Source organism: Nematolebias whitei, chromosome 2, assembly GCF_014905685.2.
Source record: "Nematolebias whitei isolate Nwh7 chromosome 2, NemWhi1, whole genome shotgun sequence".
NCBI lineage: Eukaryota > Metazoa > Chordata > Actinopteri > Cyprinodontiformes > Rivulidae > Nematolebias > Nematolebias whitei.
This window is the reverse complement of record NC_056499.1, coordinates 46,829,589-46,844,526: the sequence shown is the minus strand read 5'-3', so window position 1 is coordinate 46,844,526 and position 14,938 is coordinate 46,829,589. Positions and strand designations below refer to the sequence as shown.

The 14,938-nt window shown below is 40.7% G+C and overlaps 1 protein-coding gene across 1 annotated transcript in view; it reads right to left on the bottom strand.

Annotated features, from left to right (window-relative positions):
- LOC119424515 (metallophosphoesterase MPPED2) overlaps positions 1–14,938 on the bottom strand; it is a 139,748-nt gene that overhangs the window by 41,975 nt on the left and 82,835 nt on the right. The gene's annotated exons all lie outside the window — the stretch shown is intronic.

Below are 14,938 nucleotides of genomic sequence, written 5' to 3'. Positions count from 1 at the left end.
CATCCATCCATCCATCCATCCATCCATCCATCATTCATCATCCATCATCCATCCATCCATCCATCATTCATCATCCATCCATCCATCATTCATCAACCATCCATCCATCCATCCATCCATCCATCATCCATCCATCATCCATCCATCCATCCATCATTCATCATCCATCCATCCATCCATCATCCATCCATTATCTACCCGCTCCTTCCTTTTCGGGTTGCGGGGGTCACTGGTGCTCATGTCCAACCATCACTGTGTGAGAGGCGAGGGACACTCTGGACAGGTCTCTAGTCCATCACAGGGACACACAGAGACAAACAACCATTCAGTCTCTCACTCACACCTAGAGACAATTTGTAGTTACCAGTCAGACTAACATGAATGTTTTTGGTCTGTGGGAGGAAACTGGAGTGCCTGGAGAAAACCCACGCACGGAGAGAACATGCAAATTCCACCCAGAAAGGCCGCCGAACCGGGATTCTATTGTTTTTTTCATTTACCCTTTATTTATCCAGGTTAGTCTCATTGAGCCACGAGAACTCATTCAGAACTTCATTCAACTCATTTAGTGACCTTCTCACTGAAAGGTGTTTCATACAGCGAGTCAAAACCAAAAAAAGATTTGAAGATTCTGGTGGGGAGCTAGTGAGAAAAATCCCATTTATCACACCCACTTTTGGTGTTTTGATGGATTTGGTACAAGGGAACGAGAGTTGTAAACAGAAGTCAACTCGGACTCGAAGGTCTCGTTTAGTGGTCAGAGCTGTAGCAGCACGCTGACCCTGGAGGTCAAACGCTGCAGCCTGCAGAGGAGGCAAGTCAACAACATAATCACTGCAACTTCATCCACAGTGTTCAGTCTGGGAGTTGTTTATTTCCAGCATCCCGACTAAAAGAAACTGCTAGTGGTCAACACTCACCACCTCCTAACATTCTGCTCAGGTACTTTACTTTCCTGTTCTTCATTGCATTTCACAGCAGAAACACACAAGAACATACATAATGTTTGCCATTATGATACTTTGCATTAATAAAAAAAAATTATATTCCTGAAAAGTTATGAATTTTGTCTTTTTAACCAATAGCTAACTGCAAAAATATGATTTAATACAAAATGACGTACCGTATTTTCCACTGTACATGTCGCACTGTAAGTCGCATCTGTCCATATTTGTCTAATAAAGTGGGAAAACCCATAAATAAATTGCTTCGCCATATACGTCGCATCTATTATGCGTCACCGCTGATGTTTCGAGTTTGTTACACGTCACCTCTGACAACCCGGAAATGTGGGCCGGTGTGCAAAAATCAATTGGCTGCCAAATGGCGGCTGCAGGAGTGTGCACAGGAGGATTTGAACAAGAATTTAACAAGAATAACACTTAAAAATAAATTTTTGTTTGCTCAACATTATAGTAAAGATGTGTCTGAGTTTAACTTTTTCTTAATAAATACACTTTAATGGTAAAACCAGCTGCATTTCAAAAGTATTCGCTGCCTCGGTGCTCCGGGAGCACACAGAGGGGGAAATTAGGAAGGAGGAACGCAGAGCATTTTCTTTGAAATTTAACATGATAAACACCTAAAACAATTGTTTGTTTGCTCGACATTATAGTAAAGGTGTGTCTCATCTGAACTTTTACTTAATAAATGCACTTCAATGGTCAAATCAGCTTCATTTTGCCGGGGCGGTGCAGCGAAATGAAGCTGATTTCACGGGTTGCTCCAGGAGGTGGCAGGATATGGCAAGCCGATTGTGTCATTAATAGCCACTTTTACCTATTACATGACACAAAGGCATGCCATAATACTTGAGTGCCATCTAGCAGCTGAAAATGCTAGTGTTCAATATTTTCAATGTCAGAATGAATGAACATGGTCATATCTCAGCCAAAAATTGATTTATAAATATGGGAAAAAAAACGTTAATAAGTCGCTTCGGCGTACAAGTCGCAGGGTATGCAAATTATACAAAAAAATGTGACTTATAGGGCAGAAAATGCGGTAAACAAACGAAACATTTTCATTCATGGCCTGAAATATTGGACAAAAATGAAGACAAAAACAAGTTTTTTTTGTTACATTAAAAGATAACTTCAGTGCTATTCCAAATAAGTGCCAGAACCATAACTAGAAAATAAATAAAGGGCACTTTTGTCACAATCACAAAAAGCTAATATTTTTTAAAGGATTTAAATAAAAAGAATCAAACTATTCCTAAATGTACCAATGGTCAGCAACTTTCTATAGAAGACTAATAAGATGATCTATGATGATAAAGGACGTCTACGGTTCTACACAGCAAACAAAATCAGACGTAAATGAGATGCATCTCCTTGTAGCCTCTGGTTAAGTGTCTCGCAGCTACAGATGGATGGAGGTTCTCACACTTATAAAGAAAATCAAGGGCCTTACTTAGATAAAACATCGAAACCATCTTGGGTTGAAACAAACTGATAACTACCAGTTCTACACATTTATATCAAACCATAGACGCAAACAGCAACAGTTTTCTGACTGGGACATCAGGTATTTTCAACAGTTTTAGAGGTTTGGAATAGATTTGATCCTCACTGCAGTCACATTGGTTTCTAAATGTTTGACCAAACAGGTTAATGAAAATGATAGAGAGATCAGTAATTATCTTCAGTTACATTGAAAGCAAACAGATCTCTGCCATGTCAAACAGACTCAAAGAAAGAAAGTCTTAAAATAACTTATTTAATCGTATCCTTAGCTTCACAACAACAAACCAAAACAACAACAATCAATATAGGCCAGACTTTGAGAGGCTTCCAAATCAATACCCACCAAAATGTCTTTTATTGGCTCTAGCACAGGTGTCAACAAAATGTCATCCCCATTCCCACATCATCTTGATGTAACACATGAAAAACAAAACCTGATGGAGGCTGAATGTTCCCTGTTGGGATATCTGTGGTTCTTTTCTAAAACAGAACAACGGCTTGACGGATTATAAATCGTTCTGTTCCTTCCCCTCAAACATTTTAGTACAGAAAATGTATTTTATGCATCGAAGAGACGCGTAATGTCTGAAAGACACACAGACTGACCAACGGACAAACTGACAGACAGATCTATGGACCGGACAGACGGACACAAGGAAGCAAGAAGTCCTGAATGACTGAAAATACACACCAGCGTGCACTGAGAGGAAGATAAAACATCCCACGATTCACAAGAACACAGTCTCAGTAGAAACCATCTCACCAGGATTTATGTTTTGGTGGAACAAAGAAAACGACTGCTTACCATAATGTTGCTGAAGCTTTAGTTATACCATCATGACGATGTGTTCATGCGTGCCCATCTGCTCACACAGACTCATGTTCATGTCCGTGCTGCTGTTCATGCCATGCTTTTATGTTACGAGTGCTTAGTGTATTTTTAGTTGATGTTTTTATTAGTTCATATCTTAGATCTTATTGTTTTTCTTTACTGACACCCATTTGTCACAAATCACTCCTGAAACTTTTCTCCATCCACTCCGTCCTGCCTGGACTCCTCCGTCTTTTTCCAAACCTTTCTGAAAAATAATTTAAAGATGGGATAACAAACTATCATGTGTCAAAACACAGGATTCAATCTGGATTGGGACTGTATCTTAATATAACGACAGCATGATGATAGTAAGGCCACATTTCATGGCAGAGGTTTAAATCAAGACTATCTTATGAAGAGAATGAATTACAGCTGTTTTGGTGAAACCTCGTCAATGACTGTGCGTATCTCATGCACTATTGCAACATCCTGAAAGATGCTTAGAGTGTGCATTGTGAATTTTATATGACATCAAACCTTAGCTCAATACCTGTAGTTGACTAAGTTATAGCCATTTTTTTTCTTGGCTAGTTTATCAGCTGTCAGGTTTGGATGGACCCATATGCAGACGGAGGCAAGGAGTTTTAGAATTAAACTTAATTTAAACTTTATTTACAAACTAGCAAAATGCTGATGTTGCAGCACACTAGAAAAAGCTAATATAACTAAACCTACTGGAAAACAAGAACGGAAACTGATACCACCCATGAACAGACTTTCGAAGATGGAAAACAATTAATGCCGGACCATCTTTACAAGGAAACAGACAGCATAAATAACCACAAGAATGAACAAAACAGAAACACCTGAGCTGAGTAACTAGATCGGGAACAGGTGAGAGTGGGCAACAAGACAAGTAACACAACTAAACATTAAACCAACAAGATATGGAGAACAAAAAACAAATAGACCAAAGTGGGAACTAAGCCTGATCTAGAAACAAAGAACGCAGGTGAAGACCCTCAGTCATCCAGGACGTGGTAAATTCAAAAACGTTCAAGCCAAAAACTACTGGACTTTATTTTGTAATTGAAGCACGGGGCCATGTAACTAGTTAGCATGCCGGACTCTCGTTCGTTATTGGAATTAACCACACAAATTGCTCCACTAACTAAAAATGGTCATACACCACCTCCTTTTTAAAATTCCAATAATGATAGACTCCGGCATGCTAACTAGTTACGCAGTGCCGTGCTTCAGTTACAAAATAAAGTCCAGTTGTTTTTGTCTTGAGCTTTTTTGAAATAGAAACAAAGAACAAACAAAAATTACTGAAACAAATCAATCCCCACAATTAGCTATGGTTGCCATCTTGATTTAGTTTGACTCCAAGAGTAAGCGTGTAAGACTTTCACTAAATTTCATCCAGAGGTTCATGAGAAATGTTGGTAATAGACAATAGTGACTTCGATAATGGGGCAGCACGGTGGTAGAGCTGCTGCCTCTCAGCGAGCAGGTCCCCGGCTCAAATCCCAGTCGGGGGGCCTTTCTGGGTGGAGTTTGCATGTTCTCTCCGTGCATGCGTGGGTTTTCTCCGGGTACTCCGGTTTCCTCCCACAGACCAAAAACATGCATGTTAGGCTGATTGGTAACTCTGAATTGTCGCTAGGTGTGAATGAGAGAGTGAATGGTTGTCTCATTTGTCTCTGTGTCCCTGTGATGGACTTGCGACATGTCCAGGGTGTACCCCGCCCCTCGTACAGTGATTGATGGACATGGGCACTGGTGACCCCCGTGACCCAAAATGGAAGAAGCGGGTAAAAGATGATGGATGGACTTTGATAATGACTAGCAAACATTTGGGCAAAGATCTCACATGTGTAACAATTATGAGTGTAAGTGGGGATGATGCTCAGCTGCAACAACAAAAAGAAGCCAGTAAATAGTCTGGGAGTTTCATTGGATTGCATGTTATTTTGCTAATAGACGGGGTTGATTGTAATGAATAAGTTTTAAAAACAGATTTGATGTGATCATTTAGCGCTTGGACTACACATTAAATCTGACCTATTACACCAAATGTGAGCTCAGTATGAGTACGAGTGTTGTAGCCAGTTTTGTGTTTGCTAAGGTTGCATAGCTGTGGCAACCATCTTGAATGTGCTGACTTCGAAAGGTATCCAGCTGAAAATGTGGATCCGGTGATTACATTCCGGGAGTTTCAATGAAATTTGTCCATTCGTTTATTAGACTGTTTGCTAGCACAACGAATGAACATGCTCAAACGTGGGCAAAAACATTATCGCCTTTCATTTTTGGTGATAACATAAACCCAAGAATAACTTCAAACGAGTGCCATCAAGAGTAAAGAACTTGAACCGGGTCATGCTGCCCTCTTTTGTGCTGTGGCCTGGATCGACAGTGTGAGAATTTGGCTGCATCAGCTCTTCTGCAGGCCCATCAGGGTTTGATGGAACTACTGGCCGCGGTGGTGCAGACCTCTGCCAGCTCAGCCGGTGACTGATATACACGAGGCCAGGGAGGGGAACTTTATTAAACGAACAGCCATTACTCTCCTTCTGACATATTGGGGGCTAACCTTGGGCCGGGAGTGGGAGGTGTACTGAGAGGAGCCAGGGAGACATGAAATATTGTATCTAATTGTAAACTTTATACCCTTTTGTTGCACTTTGACTGAGTGACGATGTGCATGAGTTTGCCGGGTGAGTCATTTAAACAGTAATGCTAAGAGCCGACATAATGCAGAGTGCTAGGGTGCAATAACAAACATTAGCCTTCTCGTTCACCCCATGACACACACTGAGAAACATCAAATTAAAGCACGCACCAACTCTGCAGCTGCCAACTTAAACGCTCTGCAAGAACAAACGTCTAAGTACACGCCGCCCCCTCCTCCTCGAGCTTACACCCCCATCTGCAAGGTGCTCTGCATGGTCCAAACCTCCTCACATCTGTAACCTGACGAACACCTGCAGCTGCACGGAGCCCGTGGGCCAAAAAGAACAACAAGTCACGCCAACAGCGGGACCATTCATCAGAACAGGGGCCGTTAACAGATGCTTGACAATTTTTATTTTATGAGCCATTAGGCTAAGGTGTCACATTTTAACACCAATGATTCATTTCCTCATTAATTCTGAAAAATTACAGCTATTAAAATGACACCGCAGCAAACTAAAATAATATTATTTCAAGCAAGTTTTTATTTGTTTATTCATAAACAAGTTATGCATTGAAATGTTTGTCTTATTTCTAAACTTTTTGTTGAAAATGTAGTTAGGAACATTATTTTATTTTATTCATATGCAATACAGATGAAATGATAAATTATTCATTATAACAAAAAAAAAGAAAAGAAAAATATATTTTTTATGTTGTGTATTAATTGGACTACATTTTATGCTAAAACAGAATGTGAGTTTGTAGATGCAGAGCTCAAACCACAAATTTAAAACACACAAAAAACAAAATATAAATAATTAATAGCTGTACAGCTGTTACAAGTTTTACTCAAGTGGAAAAGTCTCATCTAAAAGTTTTTATTTTTTATTTAATCAAATTCAGGGTTCAGTTTTTTATTGTCATAACTGTATGATTGAAAATATGTATTACACAAAACAGACTTTTAAAAAAATTAACATATTTTTTGAGACGTTGGCATTTCCAGAAGTTTCTCAAAATGAACTGAGTGAAAGAAAGGAGGCCGAACGACCACGAAGCCCTAGACTTTTTGTCTATGGACGTTCGTCAGAGCCCACGGTCTCATCGGTGGTAAAGCTGCCGTGTGTTCACCCTCTGACAGAGACACTGTGTGTGTGTCGTGTGTGTGTGTCGTGTGTGTGTGTCGTGTGTGTCGTGTGTTGCAGCGGTCGGCAGGCTGCCAACACAAACTGACAGAGGCTGGCGCTGACAAAGACGTGACTTAAGGGTGATTAAGTTAAAAGCAGCTGATGTGAATGCCAGAACTTGTGGACGTGAATAAACGAGGTTAAAAAAGCCTCAACTTTCTGTCGCTTGTGTCGGTGCACTGAGTACACACCCCAACAATACTCAGTAACTTAGTAATAACTGGTCGTTTATCAGCTGCTCTCTTCTTCAGGGGTCGCCACAGAGAACTCCTCGCACGAAGACTTGTCCTTCCTGACACAACCACAGACCGCCGAGCTACCACAGCCCTCTGTGTGGAGCAGAGAGCTGAGGGCACTCAGAGGAGCAGATGGTGGAGGTTAGGGGCCTTGCTCAAGGGCCCAGAGTGAGGCAAATGAGGGTGGAGGCAGGTGTGGGTGTTTCAACTTTACCCACTCATATTTTGATGTTGTCGGTCCGGGGGATCGACGCGGCGACCCTCCGATCACAGGCTCCTCTTCTCCAACCTCTGCACCACCACTCCCATGGTCATTTAAATGTTATTAACATATTTTGACCACATTAACAAACTCTAGGTTTTAGGCCAACAAGTTACTTGAAACTTTACAATAAATAAATAAAACAGATCTCTACAACCGGACTGATTTAAGTAAAGCTCTCCAAACAACTTTGCTCTGCTTGACGATGGACACGTGGTCAACTTTTAAAATGCCTTTTATGAGTTTGAAACTGCAGCCCTGTAGATGTGATATCATCTTTTGTTTTACGTCTCTATTTTTCTCTTTTTTATTCTTAACTTCCTGTTGGATTTCCCCTCGTTCATGCGATCAGCTCCCCCACAAATAGACAACAAAAGTACGACATACCTGTCGTCAAACTGTCATACAGCAAGTTATGACTTGAACGAGTAAATATCTTTTATAAGGTTTGACCTTGATTTGTGATCTTGAACTTGAAGCTGGGGTGGTGAAAAGATTGCAGACAGGCCGTTTAGTGGTGGTAAAAATTCACACCTAATTTCATTACATTATCCTAAGCGGATCAGAAGTTATGGACGTACGGACTGCAACTGTATAAAAATACATCTGCCTTTCAACGGCGTATAAAAAGTAGTGACGCTGGGAAAACTGAAATTTGTTTAGAGCTTCATTTATTTTTCAGTAAGCAGTAGTGCAAGAATGTGATCCTAACAGTGTGGCGTCACGTGCTACGTGCATGTGTTGCTTTCACTTAGGGCTGGACAATATATCGATATTTATCACGATATAATTTTATTCAATAACCGTGATGTGAGTTTTAAGCACATTTTCGATATTTCGATATCCATTACGCTATGATTACAGCGTTTCACTGACATTTCTTTTTCTGTTTGGGTTGAAGCGGCCGCTTCCATTTCAAACCGAACAGAAAAAGCCGTGACACAACTACGTAAGTGCGTGGTGACGTACACCACAGCTCGAAGGAGTCAGCAGTAGCATGCTAGGCTAAACTCCAACGCTCTGTAAGTTTTCTCTTCAAAATGAGTGCCCATGACCGCCAGATTGTGACTGAACAAGCACTCACAAGTGAAGAGAAAACAGATGACACACACTACATTGCCAAAAGTATTTGCTCACCCATCCAAATTATCAGAATCAGGTGTTCCAGTCACTTCCATGGCCACAGGTGTATAAAATGAAGCAGCTAGGCATGCAGACTGTTTTTACAAACATTTGTGAAAGAATGGGTCGCTCTCAGGAGCTCAGTGAATTCCAGCGTGGAACTGATAGGATGCCACATGTGCAACAAATCCACTCGTGAAATTTCCTCGCTCCTAAATATTCCACAGTCAACTGTCAGCTGTGTTATAAGAAAATGGAAGTGTGTGGGAATGACAGCAACTCAGCTATGAAGTGGTAGGCCACGTAAACTGACGGTGCGGGGTCAGTGGATGCTGAAGTGCATAGTTTGAAGAGGTCACCAACTTTCTGCAGCGTCAATCACTACAGAGCTCCAAACTTCATGTGGCCTTCAGATTAGCTCAAGAACAGTGCGCAGAGAGCTTCATGGAATGGGTTTCCATGGACGAGCAGCTGCATCCAAGCCATGCATCACCAAGTGCAATGCAAAGTGTCGGATGCGGTGGTGTAAAGCACGCCACCACTGGACTCTAGAGCAGTGGAGGCGTGTTCTCTGGAGTGACGAATTGCACTTCTCCATCTGGCAATCTGATGGATGAGTTTGGGTTTGGTGGTTGCCATGAGAACGGTACTTGTCTGACTGCATTGTGCCAAGTGTAAAGTTTGGTGGAGGGGGGATTAAGGCGTGGGGTTGTTTTTCAGGAGCTGGGCTTGGCCCCTTAGTTCCAGTGAAAGGAACTCTGACTGCTTCAGCATCTCAAGACATTTTGGACAATTCCATGCTCCCAACTTTGTGGGACCAGTTTGGAGCTGGCCCCTTCCTCTTCCAACATGACTGTGCACCAGTGCACAAAGAAAGGTCCATAAAGGCATGGATGGCAGAGTCTGGTGTGGATGTACTTGACTGGCCTGCACAGAGTCCTGACCTCAACCCGATAGAACACTTTTGGAATGAATTAGAGCGGAGACTGAGAGCCAGGACTTCTTGTCCAACATCAGTATGTGACCTCACTAATTTGCTTCTGGAAGAATGGTCAAAAATCCTCATAAACACACTCCTAAACCTGTGGACAGCCTTCCTAGAAGAGCTGAAGATATTCTAGCTGCAAAGGGTGGACCAACGTCATATTGAACCCTATGGATTAGGAATGGGATGTCACTTAAGCTCATATGTGAGTCAAGGCAGGTGAGAGAATACTTTGGAAATGTAGTGTAACTGATAAGAGAGGAAAGACTAATTCGGCCATGTGGAAGTGGTTCGGCTATCTAAGTGTGCTGCAAAACGTGACGGAGAGTCGTTCCAGCTAGCGGTGGGAACACATTTAACTTGTTCCACTAGCTAGAAGATGCTGAGAGTCAGAAGATGAAGCACAATAAAAGTTTGGGCCAACGTGTCCCTGAAACAACACCCCCAGATGTATCAAAAGAAAAACACACGTTTGCTGCATGGGTTAGGTTATGTTGTTGTTTCAAGTCAAAACTATTAATGTTGACAAAGTTGAGTTTTATGTTTATTTCACAGTGATTTCAAATTCTTTGAAGGTTAAATACAAATTAAAAGGTGAACATTAATTTATTTGTACAGGTTGTACAGTTTTTCTGAGGCTATATTGATATCGAATTATATCGTTATCGACCGAAATGAAGAAATGCATCGTGATAAAAGTTTTGGCCATATCGTCCAGCCCTACTTTCACTGCACCCAGTTTGCATCGTAGAGTTTTCTGTTTTCCCTCAGAACTTAAACCGTGCACAAATTTACTTTTAATAACACTGCCTTGTTCTTTTTCTACGCACACTGAAAAGGTGCACGGGCATCCGTGGGTAGAAATCCATCTGTTGTTAGAGCATGAACAAAGTGTCCAAATGGTGCAGACAGGGAGGTGAGGAGAGGAGGCTAACAGGAACTCAGAAGAAAACAAACTCTGTCCCCCCCCTCTCCCCCCGCTAAATGACAAACACACAACAAATACACAAATATTCCAACATCACCACTGCATATTACTGACTCTCTCACACACAAGCTAAAATACATGCACGTACACACAAGACACATACACAGGCTGACCTTTGCAGTAAAAAATGAATACATGAATAAAACTAAAATCTGAAAATGACAAATCTGCATTTGGCCCTCCGGGCTTCTCCTGAGGTGAGCTTCAGTGAGTCAAATGAGGGCATTTGGTTTTAATCTGCAGCCTCTGGGAGGCACACGCGCACACATACAGATGTATGCAGACACACACACAAGCCAGTGGATTTGAATTTATATCAGATAATGGAGGCAAATGATGAGAGCCGTATTATTGGTAAACAGACGAGTGGATTCTGTAATGAAGGAAGAAATACACACAAATTAAAACAAATCCTTGGAAGAAAATTAAAAATGGAAAGAATTATGGCGTGGCAGTAAGTCAGAAGGGAGGAAGCGATCGAGGAGGAGCAGCGGGACCAGCAACAGTTTAACCTTCGACCAGGGAGATAAACCAAGGTCAGGACAAGAATCACAGAACAGACTAATCTGCAGAGAGACGGAGAATAAGAAGTCTGCCCTCCCGTTTGTACTTCTTATATCTGAATCAGATAAGAGAGTTTATGATACCTGCAAAACCAGCAGGATGTCTTAGAAAGCTGCAGACCTTCCTTCTACACAACACCTGAGCCGAGTGTGCACAAACGTACGACTTACAGAACAACGTGTGCGTGATTGTCTGCACTGGATTTACAACTACATGTTCCCACAGCTCGAAAACACATGTCCAGACATTTCATCCAGCATGTTAGGGCATTAAAAAACACTTTAATGTAGTTACTATTACTAACCTGTGTAAAAAAGTATTCAAACTGTACGTTATTAATGAGTTACAACAGTGTTTCAGCAATTCATATGTTTGACAAGTTTAACTTTTCCACTGTGAAACTACTGTAAGAACAAGCAAAACAAAGTATCATAAACCTGAGCCTCTAAATATCCTGATGCATGCTCAATAATCCAGGTAGAATAATCTAGCAACGTTAAGTCGGGTCCTCTGGATGGATAAAAATAAATAAACAAAAACTCGTTGAAACGTTTTGTCTTTAATCCAAAAGACTTCTTCAGTGCGAGGAGCTGCAGTAAACTCAGTCTTATAAACAGCTCCTTCTCAAAGTGGATCCACCAGTTTGTTGTTGAACGTTTTAGTGTTTCGTTTCACGTTTTTTAACGTTTCAACGTTTTTTATTTTTTATAATCCGTTCAGGGGACCTGACTTAATTTTGTTAGACTTAATCTCTAAATTTAAACGAAACATATTTTCTGTCGACTCTACTCCAGAATGAATAATATATGTGCGTATAAATTGTTTATAAAACTATGAGTTGTGTAGTATCGTTAGTAAAACTGAAAACATCTCAGAAAGTCCTAAAACTGACTCCTTTGTTACATTTTCTTAGTTACAACTACAAATTTATGAGTGAATGGAAGTTTTTAATTGGATTTGATTAAAAAAAGAGGTCATCCAAAAACATAATGACTTAACAGTAGAAGATATGAACAGTGTGATTATAAGCCAAGTGAAAAAGATTCACAACTTCCTTTTTTGGCAGCTCTAAAACTGTTAATATATACCACATGACCAATGGAGTATTAGGAATTAAATACTATTAGATAAAAAGTGTTATTAAACTGTCATCTCATTGGTGTTGTGTAAACATATAGGCTTAAATGGTAGTTCACAACTCAATTCTCATGCAAAGTTTGATTCCATTTCAAAAAGTAAAAAAGTAAGTTTAAATTCCAAAATGACCCAATAGAGAAAAATCTGACAAAGATATTTAATTTTAACATGTTAGTCCAACAACATAAAGTACATATCAAATGAACAAAGTGAAGTAGAAAATGACGAAAACTGTAATTAGTTTAAAAAAAAAAAAAATATATATACATATATATATATATATATATATATATATGTATATGAATAGAAATATTAATACTTTGTTTTACTAATGTGGAGAAATTAATAAATAATAATACTGGTCTACTTTCCTTCCTGAAATGATTAAATGTTGATTTGTTTATTTATTTGTACTTTTATATCACTTCATCATGTTCAGTGCTAATTTCTGTGTAGGTCTTCATCCTGAAGATGCTTTTAGATGTGATCACGGCAAAATAATGTTTGTGTTGCAGAGAAAACTAATATTTACATGTTTACCCTGCCATTATCCAAGGAGGGGGCCCCACCCTGTCAAACAACTGAGCGCCCTGTCTATCGAAATGTCCATCACCCACAGCTCCCCACTACACCCCCGGTCGACAAATGCCGGCACTGACGTAGCGCTAAGCTAGCGTGCAACACATGCGTGTCTCCCTCCCCGTCAAGAAAAATCCCAGAAGAGATAAGTGTCCTGTCAAGGCAACTAACCCCAGGGAAACACTGACCTTAGTAACTTCTGCTTACATTTACTACATTTTGTTTTCATAAAAAGCTGTTCCCATGTGGACGGGGCCTTAGACTCTTATGGCGCTTTGTCACTGTGTCAACTCATCGGTTTTGCACCACACAGCACCATTTAAGGGCCAGCCCACTGCCGGTACACCCCCCCACTCAGTTCGTTTTATGGGACCATCTTGTTCGTGGTTCCAAGCAAATTCCTCCAAGATGCTGATTTTGACATAAGCAGACAGCAGCTGTTGATTGGCCAGCGGAGCTACGTCACTGGATGACTCGCCCAGCAAAACTACAAACTAAGATAAGATGAGATGTGAACCTCCATTTCCTCTCTTTTTCATGTTCAATGTGTATTTTTCTAGTTTCTGGTATGGAAGCTCCAACGTTAGTGCCTCGGACCAATGATGAGGTACCTTCCTAACTTTATTAGCTGATGTTAGGATTCAGCGTGAGCTGGACGGCGCCACAAGAAATTAGAGCATTTAGAGAGCGATATTGGAGATGATGGTGCAGCATGGCTACACCTGAACTGCCAGGATGAGCTAAAGAAATTGAAGCTTTGCAGAGAGTGGTGAAGGCTGCACAGAAGTCTGTTGGAGTCAGTCTCCACACCATCACAGACATCTACACCTCCAGATGCAGGAAGAGGGCCACCTGCATCATGAAGGACCCCACTCACCCAGCACACACACACTTTTTGCCCCGCTCCCCTCAGGAAGGAGGTTGAGGAGCATTAAGTGTAGAACCACTAGGCTGAGGAACAGCTTCTACCCTGAGGCTGTTAGACTCATGAATCTCTAACCAGAATAATCACTGTGAAAAATCACTGTAATGTCAATTTGATTGGTGATATGTGCTGCTGATTATCCATGCTGCTGATCTCATGCTGCTGATTTATTTCATGCTGCTGTGTTCATTCGTACTCATCTACTCACACAGACTCATGTTCGAGCTGCTGCTGCTCAGCATATTGTTTTGCACATTAAGTGTTTAGCGTATTTCTTAGTTTAGTGTATTTCTTATTTTTAGTTTATACCTTAGATCTTTAGTACTGTTTCTTTTTACATTTGATATTTTTACTTTTGTTGGATGTAACTGGGACCCTGTGTACACAGTTTCATTCCACCTCATGTACCTCATGTGATGCAAATGATAATAAAGAACCTACTTGAACTTGAAAAGTGGACATTGTCTGAACTATCACAGGGTGTCAGGTGCAATAAGTCTTCCCTCGAGGAATGTTAGGCAGAACAAACTGATTTCTAGAAATTGTTTCAGGTTTTCAGTTAAAAATTAATTACACTTTTCATGTTCATTAGTCTCATTCGACTACACAGATACCATCTCAGTTAGCTCTTAAATGTTTCCAGAGCCAAAGGCTAAAAGCAAAAGCTGTAGGGATCCAGATCATTTGGATAAAGTGCACATGGGCTTTTTTTATTTCCTTTAACAAAAATGAAGAATCACACAACATGTGTGTAAAGCAGTAAGTTAAAGGCTGGCAAAATGGAAAGATACAGTTAGCAAGTTCAATTGTAGTTTTTCTGAACTGGAACACAGAAAATTAACAATGTATGAAACTCTGAGCTGCTCTGTTCCAAGAAACGTTCAGCTTCCTTTAAAGAGGTTTGACAGACAAGGAGCAGACGCTCATTCATCCTACCACAGAGTGTGTGTGTGTGTGTGTGTGTGTGTGTGTGTGTGTGTGTGTGTGTG